Source organism: Anolis sagrei, chromosome 6 (genome assembly GCF_037176765.1).
Source record: "Anolis sagrei isolate rAnoSag1 chromosome 6, rAnoSag1.mat, whole genome shotgun sequence".
NCBI classification, from domain to species: domain Eukaryota; kingdom Metazoa; phylum Chordata; class Lepidosauria; order Squamata; family Dactyloidae; genus Anolis; species Anolis sagrei.
This window is the reverse complement of record NC_090026.1, coordinates 57,394,476-57,419,807: the sequence shown is the minus strand read 5'-3', so window position 1 is coordinate 57,419,807 and position 25,332 is coordinate 57,394,476. Positions and strand designations below refer to the sequence as shown.

The following is a 25,332-nucleotide window of genomic DNA, read 5'->3' as shown; positions in this document are numbered from 1 at the left end:
CAGATGAGGCCTATTGGATCAACAGTTGAATCATTTCAAATAGTTTCTTCTAGGTGAAATTAGCAGTTGGATTTAGGTTAATGAATTTATATAGACAATGTGTCAGGAATTTAACTTTTAAAGTGAAATTATTGTGTAAGTTCCAGGGCAGGTTGCATATTCACATGCACAATGCCCATTTAAATCCTGCATGGGGGGAGATGCTATTTTTCATAATTTCTATTGTACAGCTGTAGAAGCTAAACAGTTCAATTGGGTGAAAAATGGAGGAGCCAATGGTCACGTCAAAGAAAAAATACAAAGACTTTACAGTGGCTGGATCTGCAAGATTAGTAAAAATATACTGTGGTTGAGGAGAGAGGGAAAAATATAATTTACATCAGTGTAAACTACCATAATGTCATTAATATTTGTTGAATTACTCGGGATTTATGCTTGTAACACATGGAATATGGTTTGCTGATTTGTGTTTATCGCATAATAAAATATGTAATTTTTTTTTAAAAAAAAACAACAGTACTGTAAATTGCTTTAAAGTGAGATAAAGTAGGTTCTCAGGATCCTCTTAAATGAATTGTCATCATCATAATAAAATGTGAAGCTTGCTGTAAAAGAAGAAGAAGAAGAAACCAGTACCAACCAATTTCTCATTTTCATAGAATCTTACAGTTGGAGGGGACCCTCCAAGAGCCATATAGTTCAACCCCTTTCTTCCTGTAAAAACTAGATTCACTTCTTTTTGTATGGACTACATTCACTTCCTGAGTGACTGCATGAAGATACAGCAGACATCAATACAGTGTAGTCTTGACTGACCTAAATCATCCCATAATTGACAGTCAAATGAAAATGAAGGACAGGAGATCGCCTAATTGGGTGTTGGGCAGGGTTGTTCTTCTGCCAGCCACTGCCGGGATCAACCCCACCCCTTCAGGAGAAAAGCAAGCCCCTACAGAAGGAATTGGTAGAGAAGGAGGAGACCCCCAGGATGGCTTGGGGCCTGTCTCTGGGGCATGGTGAAAGGCTGGCCTAGAGTGGACAGCCAAACAGGCATTCCTCCAGGAGTCATGAATCTAGCCCCTACAGAATGAAAGGGAAGGGAGGCACAAGGAGAGGACCCTCAGGACGGCCGGGGGTCTGGGGTGGGGTGCCTCTTCTGCCAGCCACTGCTGGTATCCACCTGGCACCTCAAAGATAGAAATAATTTTTTGCAGAAGGAATGGGGAAGGAAAAGAAGGGCTCCCAGGGACAGCCAATGGTCTGGGGCAGGGTGGTTCTACACTGCCATTGTCCCCTAGGAGAGACCATGTGATTTGTGGCTGGTGGCCATTTGGACTATTCCCCTTAGAAAGACCACACATCTACAATACAGTTGCCTTCTGCAAGACATTGATTCAGTCTTTATAAGATAGTCTTTATAGGTCACAGCTACCCCCCCCCCCACTTTCCCTCATTTGCTTACAGACACATTACCTGGCTGGGAGGGCCAGAACCCAGGTTGGAGCACTATAATCTTCCAGCCAGGTTTCAGTGAAGCATGCCAGGCCAGCCTCTTCATCCTTAAGGAGAGTGTAAAGGTCCCTTACCTTTTGCAGCCAGGATTGCAGGGCCTAGAGTTAGTCTGCCAGCTAATTTGCAGATTAGAAGGTCCTGGCGAAACAGCAGTAGCCATTTTAGATCAGGGAAGGCACCATCTTAGAGAGAGTTTAGAGAGGGGGTGTGTCTTAGGCCTGAGTCAGCAGAGAACAACCAGGATTGGTTTAGAAAAGGGGGCGGAGTTTAGAGAGGCTTGGAGGGAAAAAGAGCTTTTTGAGTCAGAAAGGGAGAGTTGAAGATTAGAGGTCAAAGAGAAAGGATGTTTTAGAAGATTGTGGTTTAAGAGTTAGGGTAGGGCAAAGTTTGCCAGTGGTTTGCCAGCAAGTTAGCTGAAGCAAACTGTCAGCTATTAGGGATATAGCTGGGTTGTAGCTAGATAGGACTAGGTTATTGTATCTGAGCTACAGAAGAATTCCTGACAGAGATTCAGTTACTGTTAAGTTTTATGTTGGTGAAGAGAAGAAACTCTTTTTATTGTAACAAAGACAGAACTATTATTGTAACCGCTACGCATTCAAGACAAAAACAAAAATTCTCTGTAACAGCCAAGATATTGAACTGCACTTATTGTTCCTGTTTTTCAATCAATAAACTTTCATTGATTATTTAAATTTAAAAGCCTGACTCAAGTGTGCCTTTGTGGCTAAAGTTTCCTACACAACCTCAACTGTTTTAAAAAGAAGAAATAAAAGGGCACAGTGCCTGGTGGTCCCAAATAAATCTTTAGTTTGGCAGCTAGGGTGTTCCTTTACATTTTGGTGGCAGCGGAAGAAACTTAAAATATACCCCTCAGACATCATAATTGGATCCAGTGATGTGGGATTGATTATAGTATATCCCCATCTTTATAATAATGTATGTGACGCTACTTTTGATCGGTCTATATAAGTGGTGCCAGATTTTTGGGAACATTTATGGTCCTTATCTTTATAATTGGTGTACAGCGGAGTGGGATCTGATGTCGATTGATCCTCAAAGCAATATCGTTATAGAGAGCGATAGTGATATGTGTTTTTTTCTTGATTGGCCTGGCATTGTTTAAGAGTCCAATTTTTCCAGTGTTTTCGAAATAATGCCTGCAAGTTTTCCACCTGTCTATCACTTATCTTCTCAAAGTCCCCCCCCCCCCCCCAGCACCAACCGCTGCTCTGAGATCAGAATGAAGAGAGGGGCCATGAAGGCAGTTCCATCTTGCCTCCAGTGTCATCAGTTGGGAGCCCCTCCCCCCCAACAGCACCAACCGCTGCTCTGAGATCAGAGTGAAGAGAGGGGCCAGGAAGGCAGTTCCATCTGTCGGTGATTCAGAAGCTCAAGTTGGTATAAAACGCAGCTGCCCGGCTTCTTGCGGGAATTCCGATGAGATGCCACATAACACCAATCTTACTACAGCTGCATTGGTTACCAATTGAGCACCGGATCACTTTCAAAGTGATGGTACTCACCTTTAAGGCCTTGCATGGTCTGGGGCAAAATGTATCTGAGGGATCGTCTCACCCCCTACCAACCCCAGAGATCCCTCCGTTCTGAGGACCAAGATCTATTGGAAGTCCCCAGTGTCAAGACCTTGCGTCTAATGGCAACCAGATGCAGAGCCTTCACAGCAGTGGCGCCATCAGTCTGGAATGCTCTGCCACCTGCATTCGTGCCCTGCGGGACTTACCAGCTTTCTGCAGGGCATGTAAGACATACCTGTTTCCACAGGCTTTTAATGTTTGATGCTGTTGTTTTAAATTGCTTTTAAACTTTGTTAGATTTTAGCTATTCTTGTAAGCCGCTCTGAGCCCCAGGGGAGTGGCGGCATATAAGTTTAAATAATAAATAAATAAATAAATAAACCATTCTGGTCTTCCCCAATATGTTGTGTTTCTTGGTCAAGTGATAGTTGTGTGAGAATTTGGAATCTATTGTGTAACTGCAGCTGGGCAGAGGTATTCTGAGGAGTGTCCGGGTCCTATGTTCCTTTCTAAGAGTGACATGCCTCCAAGCTTGAGGGTTGTCCACATCTGAGGTGATCTCCTTTTGATCCTCCTCATAATGTTGGTGTGCTATGGGCTGCGTGTCTAGGACAGTGTGATGTGTGGCTCAAGAACAGCCCAAAACAACTGAAATATATGAAACAAGATCATTTTGAAATGTAAACAAACCCAGAAGATGGTTATAAAATAAATTAAGAAAAAATAGAGAAGCAACATACGTGACCAAATTATAAGGAGAAGACAGGATGTATACACAGAGAGAGGACATTAAAAACCATATTTAAAATATGGGAAAAATACAAGAAAAGAATATATGAAAAAACCCCAGTGTGGATATCAAACTATGTCAAACTATGGTCTCTTTTTCTCTTTGCTCAGATGATTTATTTTGTTCCTTGTCTTTTTTCAGCTTTTTATAACTTCTCTGGCTTTTTCCTCTAATGTCAACCCTATTTTTTATTATTATAGGACATCATTATGCCTTCTGATCGTTCCCATCGAAATCTTATTTGAGACTTTTTCAGCTCCTCAAACAAAAACATGTATTTTCTTCTTTTGGACAGTGTTACACTAGGAATTTCTTTCAGGATTACAATCTTTTTATCTTTTACTGTATTGGATTTGAGTTTTTTTGTCTAAGGATTTCATCCCTTGTTTGTTTCCTAGAGAAGTGTATTATCACAATCCTTGGCACCTTATTTCTTTTTGCAAAGTTTGTTGATATACGACAGACTCTGTCAATGACTTTGTCAATTTCTTCCAGGAGGCACTCCATCAATTGTATAAATTATGTCTCTTAGGTTTTCTTTTGCTTCTTCATGTACATTTCTCAATCTTAGTTGAAATTCCATGTTCTCTTTTTCCAGTTTTTCTTCTTAAACTCTAGTTTACTATTCTTTAGTTCCAAAGTTTCCATTTTTAATTGTAGTTTTGTCTATATTTTTTCAGTTTGTGGGTTATCTTGTTTCATTTCTTTAATGTCATTTTAGAAGGCATTTAAATATTTTTTCATGGATCCTATCTCATCTGTTATTTCTTTCTTCATATTCAGTATTTGCTCCTGAAGTAATTTCTGATAGATATCCAGCTTTTTCACTATGCTCTGCAAGTCTTTCTGATATACATCTTGCTTTTCTGACAGCTTCTGTAATCCTCTCATCAGATCTTTCACACTCACTTCCTCTATAGTAGAATTTTTCTTAGGAATACTTCTGTATTCCTGATGTCTCTATCTTGTTTGTTTTGGGGTGTTGCCATTTTGCCTTTATCTCCGTTTCTACGTCTGGTGATATCTGGTCTACTTCTTCCTTACCCCCATGAGAAGTTACTATTTTGTTATTGCAGTGCCAGAGGTCTCTTCTTACTTCTTGTATCCCCCAACCTCTTGGATTTCTATATCTTTTGTTTCGTTTCTTTTTGTCTCTCCCACCTTATTCTATTTATTTGCCTCTTCTATATATTCTTCTATTCCTGAAATTCCCTTTTACTTTATTTAATTTGCTCCTTCTTTCCACCACCACTTGCATTTCTTTTAGTCTTCTCTCTCTTGCCTTTTATTGCTATGGTCTCTCTGTGGTTTCACCAAGGTTTCTCTGCCTTTGTCCCACCTTCTCTCTCCCCTTCAGGCTTTCTGTTTTCTGTGATTTCCTAGCTCCCTAGCTTTCCTTTTGTTTGCATCCCTTACAGGTGCTCTGGGATTTCCTGTTCTTTCTCTGTATCTGTCCTGCCAGTTCTCTCTCCTTCTGGCTTTCTGTTTTCTATATTTCCCTAGCTCCCTGGCCTTCCTTTTGGTTGCATCTTTTCCAGGTGCTCTAGGATTTTCCGTTCTTTCTTGTTGGTCTTCTTGTTTATAGAGAAGTTGTCGCCTCAGACACAACAAATCTGGCTCAAGGTCTGTTCTGGATCTCCTTTGTTGTCAATATGGAGAAGCTGGTATTAATTTAAATATTTTAGTTCCTCATTTAGTAAGTTAATAAAGTCTTTATTTTTCAGAGTCTTTTTGTCTCTTTTCTTTCATCCAAGGTTAGATTATTTCTAAAGGTCCCTTTTATTTAAACTCTCCCCAAGGCTTTTTCCTGCTCTTTCTTTTAAATAGGATGGAGGAACGAAGAAGGCTAGATTTCCTTCTGTTTACTCATGGTTCTTTTCTCGGGCCAGGATTCTGGCTCGGTCTTCTTTGTTATTCTTAGTTTAAAATTAGTGGGGTCGGTGATAGCTCAGGTCTTTAGTGCCCTTCGGCCTGACTTGCCCTTCTGCAATCCGCACTGTCTTTAGTGTCTCGTCCGGGTCTATTTCGGACACTACCCTTGAGGGGAAAGCGTCTTTTTTAGACCATCGGTTCAGCCCCTGTCAGGCTTGGTGATTTTCCTAGTATCTATCCATCAGGGAAATGGGGAATCACAACTCACCTGATCATTTTGAGGCTGATTCTCTGAGAGCCCTCAGGAAGACTATCCTGCCACCATCTCTGCTCACTGGAAGTCCTTGTGCCCTTAGAATTTTAATCCTCCTGTTGCTATTCATTGTCTTAGAAAAAGTCTCTCTCTGTGTGTGCCTTTAATGTTTAATTTGTGTTGTTATATTTGTGTTACTTTAGAGACAAGGATTTTTGTGTTGCTTTTAAAAAGGCCTGTGCATGTTATTGTTTTTGTTGGACTGTATAACGAGGATACACAACACCTTGGGCAGGGGGGACAAGCAATCCCACCGCTGCCACCAGTGTGAAGAAGATCAACGTCACACTGGACAGAGGGGACAAGCAATCTCACCCACTGCCCACCAGTGTAAAGATGTTAACGTTCAGCTGGGCACTGCTTTAACAAAGATAAATGACTAAGACAAGGGGGAAAGACTCTCTTATCCCACCTCAGTAATATTGTTAAGTGACCAACTGCGCTAACGATGTTAATGACCGATTTATTTGGTAAATTCGCCGCCACCACCTCAATTAATGTCTGAGGAAAACATAAGTGTGAATGTGAAATAGGTAAAGAGTGTTCAAGCCCTTGGTTCTTCTTTAATAACTGCTTCTCTTGCTGACTGGACTGAAAGTAGTTTTCTTTAGGCTAGCTGAGACCTAATGAGTTACACAGACCGAGGCAGACACCAGTTTAAAAGATGAAATTAGAAACAGGTTTATTGAAACTTGATGAACAAATCAACTCTTAATAAGAGTGGTACATAAGCTTAATGTGTTTACTTGAGGCTTAGCTGGTTAGACAAGCAGTCTTATCTTAAGGCTATAACTTTTGTTTCTTGTGAGTCCCTTGCTTCACACTGTTCACTAACTCTGACACAGTGTGTCCCTGAGAACAGCCCCACTGACTGCCTCACAGAGCAAAATAGGCTTTCCTTCACTGACCCTTCTATGTACAGTGAACCAGGAACCTTTGCCTTTCCTATGCACTAACCCACAAGGCTCACTTCAAAAGTTTTCCCTCCCTGTCTAAATTCTTCACAGCTCCCTCTTCCTAAATATACTTCTACACTCTTCGATGTTTAAAGCTCTTCTCTCCTGTTTGTCAAAAAGACACAGCCTTTTTCCCTCTAAAAGCTGGCTCCTCCCCTGACTGCTCTAGCCAATCAGGAGTCGGCTGACTCCTCCCTCTTGCCTCTTAGCTCTCCTGCCTATCTCTGAACATGTCAGCTACTAACTTTCCAGGCTTCGGCCTTCCTGGCAAAAGGTTAGATTCACCACAGACTGATTTCAAAAATCTGTATGTGCCTTTAGAATTCTAATCCCATTGCTTTCCAGAGAGTCTCTTCCTCTGTGTCAGCCTATTTCTAAGTTGTTATTAGGGTTTATGGTGTCCCCAAACCTGTGTGTCTGTTCACTCCTCAGACTTAAGCATCACTATTTAATTCTTACTATGTCACTGGCATCTTAAAGGTCTGAGTTTAGTCATGAGGTGCTGGTCTGCTCTTTTCATTGTGCATTATTTTCCTTTCTCAAAGGCCTATCTGTAAGTTGTCTCTAGCATCATTTTTGCATTTTAAGAACTCCTGAGTTGCTTCTGAGTTACCTTTAGCATCTATTTGTGAGCTGCTAATCTGCATTCTTTGTGCTACCTGCAGTGAGCCATTGAGTTGGTATTCTTGCTTTTTTCAGGCTTAAAGACAGATATTGTAAATTGACCCTCTCCATCTACATTTTTCCTTCTGCACCCCCCTTCCCTCTTTCTCTCTTTCTTTCTCATCTTTTGTGCTACCTGCTTCCTGTACTGAATCTATCTGTTAACTTTATCCCCCACTTCACATAAACCTCCTTTCAGCTCAAACTCTCTCAGCCTCTATTTTCCAATTGTATATGTATGAGCCTGAAGGCTTGCAGGCGGCTTTGAAAGTAGCCTCAACAAAGGCAGTCATTGTGAATCAATCCAGTTTTTTTGGTTTGTGTTCTCAAACCCTCATTCCTTTTAACTTTATCCCTCTTTCTCTTCTCAGCTCTCCCCCCTTGCTCAAATCCCATTCCAATCCTTTTCCCTTTGAAAACTACCTTGTGCAAACCCCTAACCCATTCTTTTCTTTCTGTCTGTGTGTGTCTTTCCCCCTCTAACCCCCTTCCTTCTCTTTTAGCTCTCTCTTTGCCTAACACCCATTCAGTCCCCTAGATCTCTTCACCCCCCTTTTTGTTCCAAACAGTTTTTAAGCTCTTGACTTTGTCCAGCTGTCTTTGTCAGATTGCTTTTGGCAGCTATAGTGAATTAATCCACCCACATTCTCTCTTTTTGGTTTGTGTACCAGGGGAGACTGTATTGACATTCAAAGCTTTAATTATTTTCAATTTCTTAGGTTTTGATTGAGCTCATTGTTGACTTTCTTTTAATTTGTTTAATTAATATAATTTTTTTTGTTTGGTTGGGCCTATTTTTGACTTTTTTATTTGTTAAATTGATTTATGTTTCTTTGATCTGATTCCTTTTCTGAGTTGATTTGGGCCTACATTCAAAGTTAATTTTGATCCTTGTTGGATTTCCTGGATTAATTTTTATTGTGGCCACATATCAAAACCAATTCTGATTCTTTGTTGGTCTGTTGTTGTTGTTTTCCAATGTCTTTAATTAATTTGATTTCCTTGTTTGGTCTCTCTTTGACCTTCATTGAGCTGACATTCAAAGGTATTTTCAAAGCTAACCCAACAGATGGCCATCCAGCCTCTGTGTAGAAGCCTCCAAAGGAGACTCCACCACAATCCAGGGTAGACAGTTCCACTGCTGAACAGCTCTCACAGTAAGGAAGTTCTTCCTCATGTTCAGGTGGAATCTCCTTTCCTGTACTCTGCTTTGAATGCAATTTTCCTGCTTCTTGGCAGGGAATTGGAATGGATGGCCCATGAGGTCTCTTCGAACTCAATTTAAATGGGTTTATATTCAAATATTAATTTTGATCCTTGTTTTTATTCCTTTAATCAAATATTGATTTATTCCAATTGTTGTTGTTGCCCTCATGATAGCCCCTGCCCTTGGCCTTCTGGACATGACAAAACCATTCTTTCTTCATGTGCATGAACACTTGGGGTGGCAGTGGGAGTGTTGACCCAACCTCTGGGCAACACTAAGAGGCCTGTTGCTTATTTTTCCAAGCAGTCAGACCATACCAGCCTTGGGTGGCTCATCTGTTCAAGAGTGGTGGCAGCTACAGCCCTGATCATGGAGGAGGTACAGAAGCTGACTTTGGGACAGCCAACCACCATCTCCGCCCCCCACAGCATCCTGACTATACGGGATGCCAAAGGGACCAGCTGGCTGTTAGCAGGTTAGCTGATCAAGTACCACACCATCCTTCTGGGCCAGGGAGACTTCACCCTCACTATCACCACCTGTTTCACAACCTGCCTCAATCCAGCCACTTTGATGCCAACAAGCAGGATGATGAGGAAGAAGAAGAACCTCACAACTGTATGGCAACAATCAAGCAGGTCTAGCCCAGCCACCCTGCCTCATCAGAGCTGTGCTGAGGAGACCCCTAGGACTGCCAGTGCCAGGACCCCTAGGACTGCCAGAAAGATTAAGTATGAAAGATTTCCCTTCCTAAACTAGCCTAACCCCACCTAGGGCCCGAGGGGGCAAAGGGGGGGGCTGTAATATTTTTTTTCTCACACTCACTTGTCACCCTCCTTCATATCCTTCTGTCTCCACTGAACTTCTATCCTGGGGAAATGTTTAACCTGTTTGCAGTCACCAGGAGGTGCCATGTGGTGAGAAGAGTGGCAAAAGCTGTGCCCAGTCACCCCTTCCCTAACTGTCAGCAGCCAAGGGGATCTAAGCTACAGCTGGAAACAAGCAGCCAAATAGGAGTACTGCACTACAACAGGCCACTGAGTGTTCCAGCCTCTGGCAGGGCAATAAAACACAAGCAAGGAAACAGAACCAGCAATAAACAGTCCATTGTCTTCTTTAGATATGCAAAAGGGAATAATTTGAAGGTCTGGGAATGTCAAGCCAAGGAACTCACACAGGCGGACAAGACAATAAATGCTAAAAAGCAAGTCCTAAAAGCCCCCTCCCTCCCAATTTGAAATGTCTGGACATTTTATCATGTGAGTCTATGCAAAACAGTTCATTACTAAAAATGTGTAATTTTAAAATTCCTTCATTACTTTCTCCTACTTTGCTGTCCAGAAAACTATAGGTAAAAGGTAAAGGTTGTCCCCTGACATTAAGTCCAGTCATGTCTGTCTCTGGAGTGTGGTACTCCTCTCCATTTCTAAGCTGAAGAGCCGGCGTTGCCCGTAGACACCTCCAAGGTCATGTGGCTGCACACCATAAATATATAAAATATTAGGGCTAGAAAGAACAGGTAAGAGAAATAGCACAATCTTTTCTGTCTGCCAGAAACTAAAAAAAAAAGGAGTATTTTTATCACACCAACAGTCAACAACAGAGGGAGAGGAAAGCTTCAGAAGTTCCCCCTGTCCCGTTTGGAGGTTTTTTTAGCATATTGCGCAATCGCGTCCGCCATTAACGAATCGATTCGTAATTTTACAAAATTTCGTATATTTCGAAATATTTTAAAGTAAAATTTCGGAATTCTTTAAAAAAACGAAACGCAAGGGCCCCCTAAAAACGAAACGAGTTTAGAACCAAATTTTTCCATGTTTACCCAAGTCTATCTACGCTTGGGTGGTCACTAGCAAACACAGCTATGACCTTTTTGACATCTCCACTTCTCTATTTTGTGCCTCATACTTGCCTATCTGTAGTTTTTTGCCTCTTCTAGTGAAAGGGTGAAACTTTGTCAGGAACAGCCACCCAACCCCCAAGCATCGAGTGGTCCCTGGCCCCAAAGAAAGACATCCCAGATGATAGGGTCCAGTCATTGGTTGGCTGCTGGCTTAGCTGACTCCTGGGCAAGTTCCTAGTTTCAAAATCTCTCTTTTTTGCTTCTCTCTCTTCAAACGTTTTTCATCCGAGTCATGGCATCAGGAAAATGTTGCAGCAGATAAGAGAGATAACACCAAAAGAGACATTTTCATTGCCAACTGACAAAATGACCCTGCTGGAATTATTTCCAGAGAGTAGAGACTCTGAACAAAAAAAGTCTGCTATTTTTATAGATTCAGGTTACATACATGAATCTCCACTATACTACGTCAGTTTATACGTCATGGAAAGCTCCTGGTACCTTTCTTCAATGTATACATTAGTTCTTTCTAAGAGCACTCTAAAAGCAGGGTTATAGATGGGAACAGCAAGTAAAGATAACATTCCATCTTCAATTCATTAATAATGGGGATCCTGTTATCATTTTAGGTCCATTAACTCTGCCTCAGAGAATCTAACACAGAGAGAGTCTGATTTTCTATATTTCATAGAATCATAAAATCATAGAGTTGGAAGAGACTTCATGGGCCATCCAGTTCAACCCCCTGCCAAAAAGCAGGAAAATCGCATTTAAACCACCCCAACAGATGGCCATCCAGCCTGTGTTTAAAAGCCTCCAAAGAAGGAGTCTCCACCACACTCTGGGACAGGGAATTCCACTGCTGAACAGCTCTCAAAGTCTTCCTAATGTTCAGGTGGAATCTCCTTTCCTATAGTTTGAAGCCATTGTTCTGCGTGAATGTGCTTATTACATGCATACATGTATGTTATTTCTAAATATTTATTTCTAAATGCATCCTGATCAAGGAAGCACACTGGTATTGAAATACTCAGACTCACAGAAGCTCAACAAGTTATCCTAAACAGGCGAGAGTTGGAGATTATGTCAATAGGGAGACAAACTTTAGTAACTGTTTTACAAACTTTTTTTTCCTGATTAACCCTTTCATGACCAACCACATGAATTAGATAATAAGTAAAAGGTTGGCATGCATATGGGAAGCTACAGAAGGAGAAGTTCATGGTGTAAAGGTGGTGGTGGTGGTGGGGGGGGGGGGATGAAGGTGGAAGGTGGAAAAGCTGAACAAAAAGGGAGGGGAAGAATGAAAAAAAGAGAGAGAATGAAAAAAAGAATTAGGTAGGAGAGAAAAGCATATAATGCAGTCAAAGCTGACAGATGTGTACCAGGACAGAAAAACTATATATCTCTGTGGTATTAATGCTTTTTTCCTTAGAAAGATATTTTTGCATATTTAGTATATATTTTGTTTTGTGTATTAGAGATATTCCCTCCTCTTAAGCCAGGGATATATTGACTTCCTTGAAATTAACAAAAGGAGCTCTGTTAAAGAAGCAATATTGTTAATTTGCACTTTTAGCTTTGCTTTATGAATGCCAGATGATCTCTTGCCCCAGTTATCATGCCACACAATGATCTCTGGTGTAAAAGCAAGCATCCATTAAAGTGGGGGGAATCTCAGCGGGAATAATTACCCTTGGGTCATTTTTCCAGTGGATAAAATATGCAACAAGACCCATAAGAACAAGCTTTGGCAGTAATGTTGGAGCATAATGAACAGCTGGCCTCACAGTCTAAAGCAAACTGTAGAAGTATTTGTGTCCAAATCAAAACCTCTTTTGCACTTTTACCTTTTAAAAAAGGTAATGGATAAGGCAATGCTTCAACAAATGCTTTGATAAGTGTCCATTAGTAATACATGTATTACTAGTTCAAGTGAGAATGGGGCTACAGGGCTGACATAAAGCCTGTTGCTGGGACATGCTAATGGTAATCCTAAGCAGTTCTGAATTTCACATAAATCTGGGCAGCATTTTTATGGAATCCAGTAGATGGTAGCAGTGGCCATGGTTGTGGAGAGCTGCATTCACCTAATCATTCATGAAATACATATCTTCTAAAGAGAAAGCTGTCACGTCTTTGTCAAAATAGACAGGAACCAAAAAAAGAGAGGTGAGAAAGAGAAAGAAGTACTTACTAATGAATGACGCTGACAAACCAATCCAACACTGAAATTATCTGCATTGTGAGGCTTGCAAGTACTGAGAAAATGTCGATATAAATTAAGGAATTCTATGATTAAAGAACTCTAAGTGGCTGGGCAGACTTCAAGGGAATCCACTCTGCTTTTTGCCTTTTAAGCAAGAAGCTCTAAAACCTCAAAAAAGAAATAATACTCCATAATGAGTCTCAGAGAACAGTTGTCGAAGAATCCTAATTTCAAACTTAGCTTTTAAAGGCGTTATCTTTGATGTTCTTGGAAATAGTTAATGTGAAGCCATCTAATTAAAGGTTAGTGTTAAGTATCTAGACTTGAAAAATAATCCATTAACCTTACAGCGGCATTTTGTCTTTGTTTTAAAGTTTAAAATCTGTGAACATGCCACAGATTTCTTGATCTAAGAATGATGCAAAATTTTCTATACTTACTCAGCTTGATTTTCGGCCTGGTAAATGACCTTGGAGAGGCACATCCGGCCCGCAGGCCTTAGTTTGGGGACCCTGGTCTAGAACAATTCCCAAAAAGGATACATTTGTTGCTATGTGATCATCATAGTAAGCAGTTAAGTGTCACCTTTTATTTTTCACCATACAGGCTTTTCTCTCTGTTTGCAGCACTTCATATTCTTGCTCCTCACACCTTTTATCCAGGTATTTACTCCAACAGCTGGTGTCTCTTTCTTTTCCCCCTGCAAAGTTACAGAATGTCTAAAAAATGTCTGGTCTAGAGAAACATCTATTCCTTGTCTGGGTTATATTTATTATTTGTTGTTGTACTTACTGCATTTATATGTTGTAATTGTTTTATAATTTGATATGTTATATTTATTATTTGTTGTATGATGTGGCATTGAATCTGTAAGCCGCTCTGAGTCCCCTTCAGAATTGAGAAGAGCAGGGTATGAATACAGTTAATAAATAAATAAATAAATAAGGGGACAGGCCGTTGCTGGAGATTTCTCCAGCAGTGGCCTCTTTCCCTCCGCACTCTTCTCAGCCACTTTCTCAGGCAGAGAAAAGGAGAAGGGTGCAGGCCAATGCTGGAGATTATAGGAGGTGGAGCACAGCGGTGGAGGCCAGATTAAAAAAGTATAGAGGAGTTGGGAGAATGTTTCATGATAGCCTCAATGTGGAAATAATTCATCAAATGTCAGATGTACAAGAAAGATTTTTATTTATAAAAATAAAACTAGAATTTAAAATAATGACATTAGTCAATGTTTATGCTCTTAATGTAAGTCAGGAAAAAATTATACAAAACTTTTAAAGAAAATAGATAATTAGTATGAGGGTGATGTCTTGATTATGGGAGACTTTAACTTTTATTTCACTAAGAAAAATAATATGAATTTGAAAAGGTGAACTTAAAAAAATGTTTATGAAGTGACAAGATCAACAGCAACCAACTTTCTACTCAAATAGACACAAGAAATACAGCACAATTGATCATATGTTGTTAAAGGAGAATTTCATTATGGAAATAAGATCTTGTTTTACAGATACAATCTGGCTCTCTGATCATGCCATAGTGATGGCTAATTTTGAGATAAGGGGGGCCAGAGTGGATAAGACATGGAAGTATAAAAGTATAATTTGGAAGGATTTGAAAAGTAGAGAAAATATGAAAGAACAGATTAAAAATTTCTTCCAAGAAAACAATGGTTCAGCCAGCATACAAATGGTTTGGGACTCTTCAAAAGTGGTCTTTAGAGGACTATGCATAGCTAGGGAAATAGGTTATGAGAGAAACAGGAAGATTGTTAGGGAACAGAAATGGAAGGAAATTACCCTATGTCAGAGAGAAATTCAACGAAAGAAGGATAAGGAGAAGAGAGTAAGAGTAATCATCTGGACAGATACGGGACAAATAAGAAAACAGGGAAGAAAATTAATGAGAAGGGAGATCTGCCAAAATCTATGATAAACATGAAACAAGAGTTAAATTTGGAAATTTCAAACTACAAGAAAGGAGATTCCATCTGAACATTAGGAAGAACTTCCTAATGTGAGAGCCGTTCAGCAGTGGAACTCTCATAGAATCATAGAATCATAGAATCAAAGAGTTGGAAGAGACCTCATGGGCCATCCAGTCCAACCCCCTGCCAAGAAGCAGGAATATTGCATTCAAATCACCCCTGACAGATGGCCATCCAGCCTCTGTTTAAAAGCTTCCAAGGAAGGAGCCTCCACCACACTCCGGGGCAGAGAGTTCCACTGCTGAACGGCTCTCACAGTCAGGAAGTTCTTCCTAATGTTCAGATGGAATCTCCTTTCTTGTAGTTTGAAGCCATTGTTCCGTGTCCTAGTCTCCAAGGAAGCAGAAAACAAGCCTGCTCCCTCCTCCCTGTGGCTTCCTCTCACATATCTATACATGGCTATCATATCTCCTCTCAGCCTTCTCTTCTTCAGGCTAAACATGCCCAGTTCCCTAAGCCGCTCCTCATAGGGCTTGTTCTCCAGACCCTTGATCATTTTAGTCGCCCTCCTCTGGACACTTTCCAGCTTGTCAATATCTCTCTTGAATTGTGGTGCCCAGAATTGGACACAATATTCCAGATGTGGGGGAGGCTCCTTCTTTGGAAGCTTTTAAACAGAGGCTGGATGGCCATCTGTCAGGGGTGCTTTGAATGCAATATTCCTGCTTCTTGGCAGGGGGTTGGACTGGATGGCCCATGAGGTCTCTTCCAACTCTATGATTCTATGATTCTATAACTCGTTTTAAAGTGAATACAGAGAAAATGAAGCATTTCTCCTAGACATACTTGTTTCGGAGCCAAAAAATATGGGTTAGGGACAGAATTACCAAGTAATTACCTTTGTGTGTGTGTGTAGATCTTGCTCTCTTTTTAAAAAGTAAGAGACAAAACAGTTCCTTTTCCTTTCTTTTTTAAACCTGAAAGAATTTCACATCCTTGTTCTGCAAGAACACAAAAATGCCCTTAAATACTTCAATGGCATTGAGGATAGGTGTGGGTTTCCTTAAGCTGCATTGCAGCTTGGATATCAGAGGGAGGCAATGCCTTTTTGCTGCATTGGTGGCTGCTAAGAATGCAGCAGGGTGGAGACAGCACTGTGCTTTGCTTGGGCTCTTCATAGAAACATGCTGCTCCATGGCTACTCAGCAAGCCAATTGAGCAGCCTGTGACAGATTTGGCCTGTCTAGCTGAGCAGAAGTAAAATAAGTAAAACAGATCTAATCATAGACAAGGCTAGGGAAGTTTCTGCTACTTTTTAAAAATACTGGGATAACCAACTGGAAAGTTTTTAAATGGCTAGAAATCTTGTATGGACTTTTTAAGCAATGAGAAATGTACCAAGGTAATAATTAGCAGCTATGATTATTAGTAATTCTATGAGGGTTTTTCAAAGTTGGTTCTGGCCATTGACCTGTGGGACCCCGCAAGGTTCTATTTTGTCCTCCTTGTTATTTAATATCTACATGAAACCGCTGGGAGAGGTAATCCGGAGTTTTGGAGTACGGTGCCATCTCTACGCAGATGACACTCAACTCCACTACTCTTTTCCACCAGATTCCAAGGAAGCCCCGAGGATACTGGACCAGTGCCTGGCTGTTGTGTCGACCTGGATGAGGAAGAACAAGCTGAGGATGAATCCTGACAAGACAGAGGTCCTCCAGGTCAGTTGCTTGGCTGACCAGGGTATTGGGTGGCTACCTGTGCTGGATGGGGTTGCACTCCCCCTGAAATCACAGGTCTGCAGTTTTGAGGTCCTCCTGGATTCAACACTGACACTTGATGTGCAGGTGTCGGCAGAGGCCGGGAGGGCCTTCGCACAATTAAAACTTGTGCGCGAACTGTGGCCTTACCTCGTGAAGTCTGACTTGACCATGGTGGTCCATGCCCTAGTTACCTCTAGACTTGATTACTGTAATGCTCTCTACGTGGGGCTACCCTTGAAGACAGCCCGGAAATTACAACTTGTTCAACGTTCGGCAGCCAGCTTAATAACTGGGGTGACTTACAGGGAGCGGTCAACCCCCCTTTTAAGGAGCTCCACTGTCTACCGTTTATATTCCGGTCCCAATTCAAGGTGCAGGTTATCACCTACGAAGCCCTAAACAGTTTGGGACCCGCTTACCTTTGTGACCGTATCTCCCGCCATGTACCATTTTGGGCCCTCCGATCTTCTGGGGAGGCCCTTCTTTCGCCCTTGCCAGTCTCACAAGCTCGCCTTGTAAGCACAAGGGAGAGAGCTTTTTCCTAGGTGGCTCCCCGACTAGAATTCACTACCTGGAGAAATTAGGAAAGCCCCTACCCTAGACACTTTTAAAAAGAACCTCAAAACCTGGCTCTTCCATTGCGCCTTTGGTGAATAGGTACTTAATCCCACATTATTCCTCATGTGCAATGTTCTATCACTGGAGTATATATTGCCCCCTGTGGGAAAGCTTGATTCCACAACTCCCATCATATTGAGCCCTCCTCCGCAAATAATCTGTTTCTCTTTTATCTCACCGAGCTTTTAACTAGTTTTAATTAGTCTTTCTTTTAATCATTACATGTGGCCCACCCATTGTCAGTGTGTTTGCGTTTGTGTTTCTTGTAATTTTATATTGTTGTATATTCATATGTGCTTTGTAATTATGATGTTGTTTACTGTTTATTGTTCGCGTTTTCAGTTTGCATTTGATCCTTCTTTATTGTAATTGTTGTTCGGGCTTGGCCTCATGTGAGCTGCTCCGAGTCCCCATCGGGGAGATGGGACGGGGTACAAATAAAGTTTATTATTATTATTATTATTATTATTATTATTATTATTATTCTGTAGTGAATAGTAGAGTCGGAGGAGACAACAAGGACTACCCAATCTAACTGTCACAAGAAATTCAATGTGCAGATTTGATAAATGTGAATTTAATATGATGTGTGGGAATGAATGGAAGAATGTAAGGATATATGGAGCTAATAATTTTGGAAATATCAGTAAAAGACCCAGGCCTGCAATGACTAACTACCTGCTTGCAGGACTATAATTAAAAGTTGCTAATGAGAACTGGGTCAGTGATAACAGAAATATTTGCAACATTCCTTTGTTCAGAAGGAAGTCGACACAAGCCTTGTGTTTATCAACACCAATCAAGAAGAATCAACATCTGGCCAGGACTAGGAACCTCATGGTGTGGTGGTTCCTCCATGGCAGGAGCCCATGGATTCACCCCGATGCAGGGAGAATTCATGAGCCTTTTTGATGAGGTTCCTAGTCTCCAGAGCAGTAGAAAACCAGCTTTCCCCACCCCTCTATATGATAGCCTTTGAAATATTTAAACATGGCTATTGTGTCTCTTGTCAGCCTTCTTTTTTTTCCAATCTAACCCTTCCCAGCTCCCTAAACTGTCCCTCATAGGGTTTCCAAACCTTTTGAGCATTTCACTTCACTTCACTTCACTTTATTTCTTTTTTTAATTAGAATTTTATTAATTTTATATAGATTACAACGAAAGAGTGAGAACAATAAAGTATAGGAAAGTGAGGAAATAAAGAAAAAAGAAAAAAAAGAAGAAACAAAAAAATACTAAAATCCCAAATAACCCCTAAAAAAAAATTCTACAAAAATACACCAAAAAAAATGACTTCCATTCCATCTTCTTGGATCATATCTTCTTACTATTCAAAAATATAAAATAAGTTCGAAAAGAAATTGTCTCTCTTGTTTCTTATTTTCCCAAATTGTCCAGATATTCATGGAGATTATCCCAATTCGTTCTTCTTAGTATCATACCTGTATTTTTCTTCAACAAAAAAGTCAATTCATCCATGTCCTTTATTTCTCTAATTTTTTCCACCCATTCCTGTATGGGTGGTACTGAGTCTTTCTTCCATTCTCTAGCAAAAACAATTCTAGCAGCAGTCGTCATATATGTAAAAAGTTTATCCTCTTGTTCCGTCAGTTGTAGATCCAAATCTGTAAAACTTAACAAATAATACTCCGGTTTTCTTATAAATGTTCTTTTTAAAATCTTTTGTGTCTCTTCATGAATTACCCTCCAAAACCTTACTGCTTCTTTGCAAGTCCACCACATATGGTAGAAGTAGCCAACCTGTTCCAGGCATTTCCAACACTTATCAGAATCTGTTTTATACATTTTAGCCAATTGTTTCGGTGTGGTATACCATCTGTGGAACATTTTTATCCAATTTTCTTTTAAATCCATTGCTTATGTATATTTTAATTTTTTGTTCCACATCTGTTCCCACTCATTTGAATTGGTCTTCTTAAATTTTGAGCCTACTTTATCATACAGTTTTTAACCTGTTCTTTTTCAGTCAGCCAGGTAAGTAATATGTTATAAATATTCGATATTACTTTCTTTTCTAATTTTAAAATTTTATCCCATGCTGTTTCCTCCCAAGAGAAGCCAAATTTTTTATCTTGATTGTAATATTCTTTAATTTGCATATAATGTAACCAAGTAATATTAGAAAATTTTTGTTTTAATTCCTCATAAGTCTTAACATTGTTTGTATCTTTATTTAACAAATCTTTGTAGGTTGGCCATTTTCTCCGTCCTAAAAGTCTTCGCTGATTTGCCTCCATAGGAGAGACCCATAAAGGTGTTTTAGAATAAAAATGTCTTTTATATTTTTGCCATACTCTTAATAGGGATGCTCTCACAAAGTGGTTACCAAAACTCTTTTCTTTCTTTTCCCTTTCGTACCATAAATAAGCATGCCATCCTACTCTTAAGTCATTTCCTTCTATATTTAAAAAGTCTTCTTTGTTCAACAATATCCAATCCTTTATCCATATCAACACACATGCATCATGATATGCTTTAAAATCTGGGAGGCCCAGACCTCCTCTATTCTTCTTATCAATCAAATTATCATACTTTATTCTTGGTCTTCCTCCAGCCCATATAAATTTCAATATTTCTTTTTTCCATTTTATAAAAAGTGTTTGGCTTCTAATTATCGGGAGGTTTTGAAAAAGGAACATCAATTTCGGTAGTACATTCATCTTAATCAAAGGTATACGGCCTAAAAGTGATAACTTCAGATGTATCCACTTTTGTAAGTCCTTTTGTATTTTTTTCCAGACTTCTTCATAGTTATTCTTTAGTAATTGTCCATTTTTTGTCGTGATCCATACGCCTAAATATTTAAATTTCTTGACTATTTCCAGACCTGTTTGCTCTTTAATTATATCTTGTTTTTTTCTTTTCTACATTTTTCGTTAATAACTTTGTTTTTGACATATTGATTTTAAATCCTGCAACTGACCCAAACTCTTTTATCTTCTGCATCCATCTTAAAATATTTTTACTTGGTTCTTCCATTATCCCAAGTACATCGTCCGCAAAGGCTCTTATTTTGTATTCATATTTACCAACTTTGGATCCCTGTATCATTTGGTCTTCTCTTACTGCCTTCATTAATGGTTCTAATGCCATTATAAATATAAGTGGGGATAGGGGACATCCCTGTCTAGTTCCCTTCAGTATATCAAACTCTTCCGTCGTTTGACCATTTATTCTTAGTTTAGCCTTTTGTAAATCATATATCGCTTTTATTGCATTAGTAAATTTATCTCCCATGTCCAGTTCTTGTATTAATATCTTAAAGAAATCCCAATTTAGGTTATCAAAAGACTTCTCTGCGTCCAAGGCTAGTATGGCAAATTCTTTTTGATGATTCTGTTCATAATATTCTATTAGATCCAATACTAGCCTTATGTTATCCTTCATAAATCTATTTGGTAGAAATCCTTCTTCAATACAGTTTCTTAAGAAATTTTTTATTCTCTATGCCAATATGTTCGCCAAAATCTTATAGTCCGTATTTAATAAAGAAATTGGTCTGTAATTTTTAATCTCCGTCTCACAGGTTCCTTCTTTATGAATCAGTACTATTTCTGCCTTCGTCCAAGTTTCCGGAATTTTCTGTTCAGTCATCACTTCATTTAATACCTTTTTAAATAAAGGTATCAATTCTTGTTTAAATGTTCTATAAAATCCAGCTGTATATCCATCTGGACCCGGAGCTTTGTCTGGGTCCATCTTTTGAATTGCCTTCTCAATTTCCTCCTCTGATATCTCTTTATTCAATTGATCCCTTGTTTCCTCATCCACTTTCTGAAACTTAAATTTATTTATACAAGCCATTATTTCTTCTTTATCTATACAATCTTTTGAGTATAATTGTTTGTAATATTTCCTGAACTCCTCCATTATTTCTTTATCTGTTGAGATGATTTTATTTTCCACTTTAATCTTCATGATTTGTCTAGATTGTTGTTTTTTTCGCACTTGTCTGGCTAGCCATTTTCCAGATTTATTCGCATTTTCAAACGTTTGTTGTTTCAAAAATTTAATTTGATTAGCTTGAGATTCCAATTCCAAATGATTCTTCTTTTGTTTTAATATCTTCAGTTTCTTTTCCAGTTGTGCCTTCTCAGGCTTCTTTTTTAATTCCTTCTCCATATTCATTATATCATTTGTTAAGTCTTTAATTTCTTTATTCCTTTCCCTATTCTTTTTGGAGTTATGTTGAATAAAATGTCCTCTCAGGACTGCTTTCATTGCATCCCATGTTATTTGTGCATTTGTCAGCTTCGTATCATTAATTTCCAAGTAATTTTGAATTATTCTTTTGTAATTAGATCTATCCACTTCTGTTTTTATCAGGTTTTCATTCAGCCTCCATCTTCTAACTCCCTCTCTTTGAAATATAATTAACTCCATTGGGCAATGGTCCGATAGATCTCTAGGGAGGATGAGAGCATCCTGCACTTTTGTCATTATTTTTTTTGTAATCCATATCATGTCAATTCTCGACCAAGACCAATGCCTGTGAGAATAAAATGTATAATCCTTCTTTTCCTCATTTCTTATCCTCCAAATATCTTCCAAGTCCAGCTCTTTTTTTAAGTCCAAAATTTTTGGGGTAGGGTACTTGTTTCTACTCTCCCCTTTTTCTTTACTTTCATCTTATCCAATTGAGGTTGCAGCACTCCATTAAAGTCTCCAATCAATAAAAGTTCATCATACTCAGCCTGTTCCAGGTTGTTTTTCAAAAATTCAACAAAGGATGACTTAGGTCCATTTGGTGCATATATATTACATATCAATAGTTTTGTGTTTCCAATAAGAATTTTAACTGCGAGGCATCTGCCTTCTTGATCCTTGAATAATAATTCCGATACCAAGTTATCTTTTATATATAATACTACTCCTCTTTTTTTCTTTTCAAATGAAGAGTGATACATTTTCCCTAATTTTTTCTCAGCGAGATGGGATATATGCTTATGACATATATGTGTTTCCTGGAGAGCTAGTATGTCATATTTCTGCCTTTTCAACTTGTTAAAGATTTTCTTCCTTTTCTGGGGTGAGTTCAAACCATTAATTTTGTTCGAAAAACATTTTATTTGCCACTCCATCATGCTACTCGTTATTATCTAAGTCCAAACCGCCTACACCAAGATCCATTTCCGAAATCGCTGTTGCCATTGCCTCAATTCCAGCTAAATCTCTTTCAGATGCACTAATTGCAGCAAATTTTCTTTCTCTAGACGACAGTAATTTATATTCTTCTGGTGAGACATATCTTGCCTTCTTACTTCTAATTCCATTTCCATTTCTCGGTGATGATTGTTTCTTCTCTCCTTTCTCCCCCTTCTCACTTTTTTCTCCATTGCCTCCTTCCTCCTCTTCTCTCATCAATTTATCGTAGAAGACTTTTGCTTTCTCTTCCGTTGTTAACCAGTAACGCTCCTCCTTATATGTCACCATTATACCCTCGTGTCTCTCCCATCTATATCTGATTCCTCTCTTCTTCATTTCGTCTGTTAGAAAGTAGTATTTCTTCCTTCTATTAAGTGTCATTTGTGGATATTCTTTAAGAACTGGAATTTTCACTCATTTTCAATAAAGCCAATTTTTTAAATCTCGATTGTAATGATCCTTAATTTGTATATATTGGAACCATGATTCATTTTTTAACTACATGATATTTCTTCTTGTGTTGTCAGTTCAAAGGTCCCTTCTTTTTTAATTAGAATATCTTTATAAGTCGGCCAGTGAGTCCATCCTAACAGTCTTCTCTGATTGGCTTCAAGTGGGGAGATCCATAAAGGAGTCTTAATAAAAAGATGTCTCTTATATTTTTCCCAAAATTTGATTAGCGATGACCTAATAAAATGATTTCCAATTTTTTTTCTATTTTTGTCCCCTTGTACCATAGGTAAGAATGCCATCCTTTACATAAATCAAAACCCTCCATAGTCAATGTTTTAGTTTCAGCTAATTTTGACCAATCCTGGACCCATGTCAATACACTTGCTTTATAATAGAGTTTGAGATCTGGAAGGCCGAAGCCATCCCTATTTTTGAGATCAGTCAATATTGTGAATTTGATTCTGGGTTTCTTGCCATTCCAGATAAATTTCATTATGTCTTTGTTCCAGTCCTTGAAAATTTTCATACTTATAATAGGGAGGTTCTGAAATAGGTATAACATTTTGGGTAATATGTTCATCTTAATTGTGGCGATTCATCCTAAAAGGGACAAATTTAAGTTTTTCCAGTTATCTAGGTCTTTTTTAATTTCCTTCCATTTTTTGATATAGTTATTCTTTAATAAATGCAAATTTCTTGGGGTAATCCAAATACCTAGGTATTTGATTTTTCCCACTATTTTTATCCCGGAGATCTCCAGTAGTATCTCTTGATTTTTTTTAGGAGATGTTTTTGTCAACATCATTGTTTTACCTTTATTGATTTTTTTAAAAATGATTTTATTAAATTTTTCGCATAGGTATATATAAAACCACTACCTCACCACCAAAACAAACCATAAAAAACATTTACAAGGAAAGTGGAAGAACACTGAAGTATAGAAAAATAGGAAAAGTAGGAAAATCGAGCATGCCAAAGGAGAAAAAGGAGAAAAAAAGAGAAAAAAACAAAACAAAAATAAATGTAGGAAATGGAGGGGTGTGGGAGAGGTAAAACAAAAAAAAGGAAACATAAGACAAAAAACAGAAAAAAAGGGAAGGGGGGGGGAATAAAATAAAGAAGGAAGATCAGATGACTTCCAGGTTGTCTCCGGTTGTATTGTTCATTCTTTTCTTTCCTTTTTCTAGTTTTGCCTTCTGATTTCTTTTTATTATTAGCCTTTGAGATTTCTTGTTATTCTTGCAAATTTATTTCAGGGTTCTCATTCTTAATAAAGTCCGTAAATTTTTGCCAATTTGCTTTTTGTCTCATTGTGTTATTATCTGTTAGTCTTTGTGTGAGTAAATCCATCTTCATTATATCCCAGATCTTCAATAGCCAATTTTCTATAGTTGGTATTTCGTTTGTTTTCCATAATTGTGCAAATTTAATCCTGGCTGCTGTTATAAGGTAAATAAAAAATTATTTGTATTTATATCCATTTCGAAATCAGTTAAGCCCATTAGGAAATACTCCGTCTTGAGATCAAATTTTATTTGTAGAATCAGTTCCATCTTTTTATGGATCTCCCTCCAGAAGGATTTGGTTTTTTTGCATTTCCACCATACATGGATGAATGTACATTTTCAGCATTTGTTACTTGTTCTTCCTTTATTGACTTTTGCTAACTTTTCTGGTGTTAGGTACCACCTATAGAATATCTTGTACCAATTTTCTCTAAACTCTGTGGAATATGTTAGTTTTAATTTCTTTATCCACATCTCTTCCCATTCTACTAAACTAATTGTTCTTCCTATATCTCTTGTCCACTTAACCATTACTTCATTCACTTGTTCTTCTTCTGTTTCCCATCTCAGCAGTTGTTTGTAGATTTTTTAGATCAGTTTTGTTTCTGTTTTTAATACTTTGTCCCAAAATACCTCTTTTGTTTCAAAACCTATTTTTCTGTCAATCAAAAAAACTTTCCTTTATCTGCCAGTACTGAAACCATGAAAGAGATTGGTCAATTGCCTTTAGTTCTTCTTGTGATTTCAGGGTTATCTACTTTAAGTGTTTGTTTATATGTCAGCCAGTTTTCTCTCGGTAGTTCCTAATCAAGTGCAGTCTGTCTCTCTTATAGGATTTCCCAAGCTTCTTTTTTTTAAAAAAAGTTAATTTGTCCATGTCTTTAATTTCTCAAATCTTGTTTATCCAGTCTTCAATCTTAGGTATATTATCCATTTTCCAAATATTTGCATATATTATCCTTGCAGCGGTAACTATATAAGTAAATAAAATGTCTTTATTTAGGTCCAGGGTAATGTCCAAATCAGTAATATTGAGTAAATAATACTACTTTTTTTGGGAAAGAAATTCCCAGTATTATTTTGTGTTTCTTCATGATTGTTCTTCCAATATTCTTGGGCTTTCTTACATGTCCACCACATATGAAAGAAACTACCATCAACCTCATGACATTTCCAACACTTTTTGTCCATATCTTTATACATTAATCCTATTATT

The 25,332-nt window shown here is 38.6% G+C and overlaps 1 long non-coding RNA gene across 1 annotated transcript in view; it reads left to right on the top strand.

Moving 5' to 3' along the window:
- Positions 1-7,102: 7,102 nt before the first annotated feature.
- Positions 7,103-25,332, top strand: part of LOC137097380 (uncharacterized) — an 86,239-nt gene continuing 68,009 nt past the window's right edge. Inside the window, exons 1-3 of the long non-coding RNA XR_010910183.1 lie at positions 7,103-7,255; positions 9,155-9,582; positions 16,445-16,551. This is a non-coding gene — a long non-coding RNA (uncharacterized lncRNA). The remainder of the gene's footprint in view (positions 7,256-9,154; positions 9,583-16,444; positions 16,552-25,332) is intronic.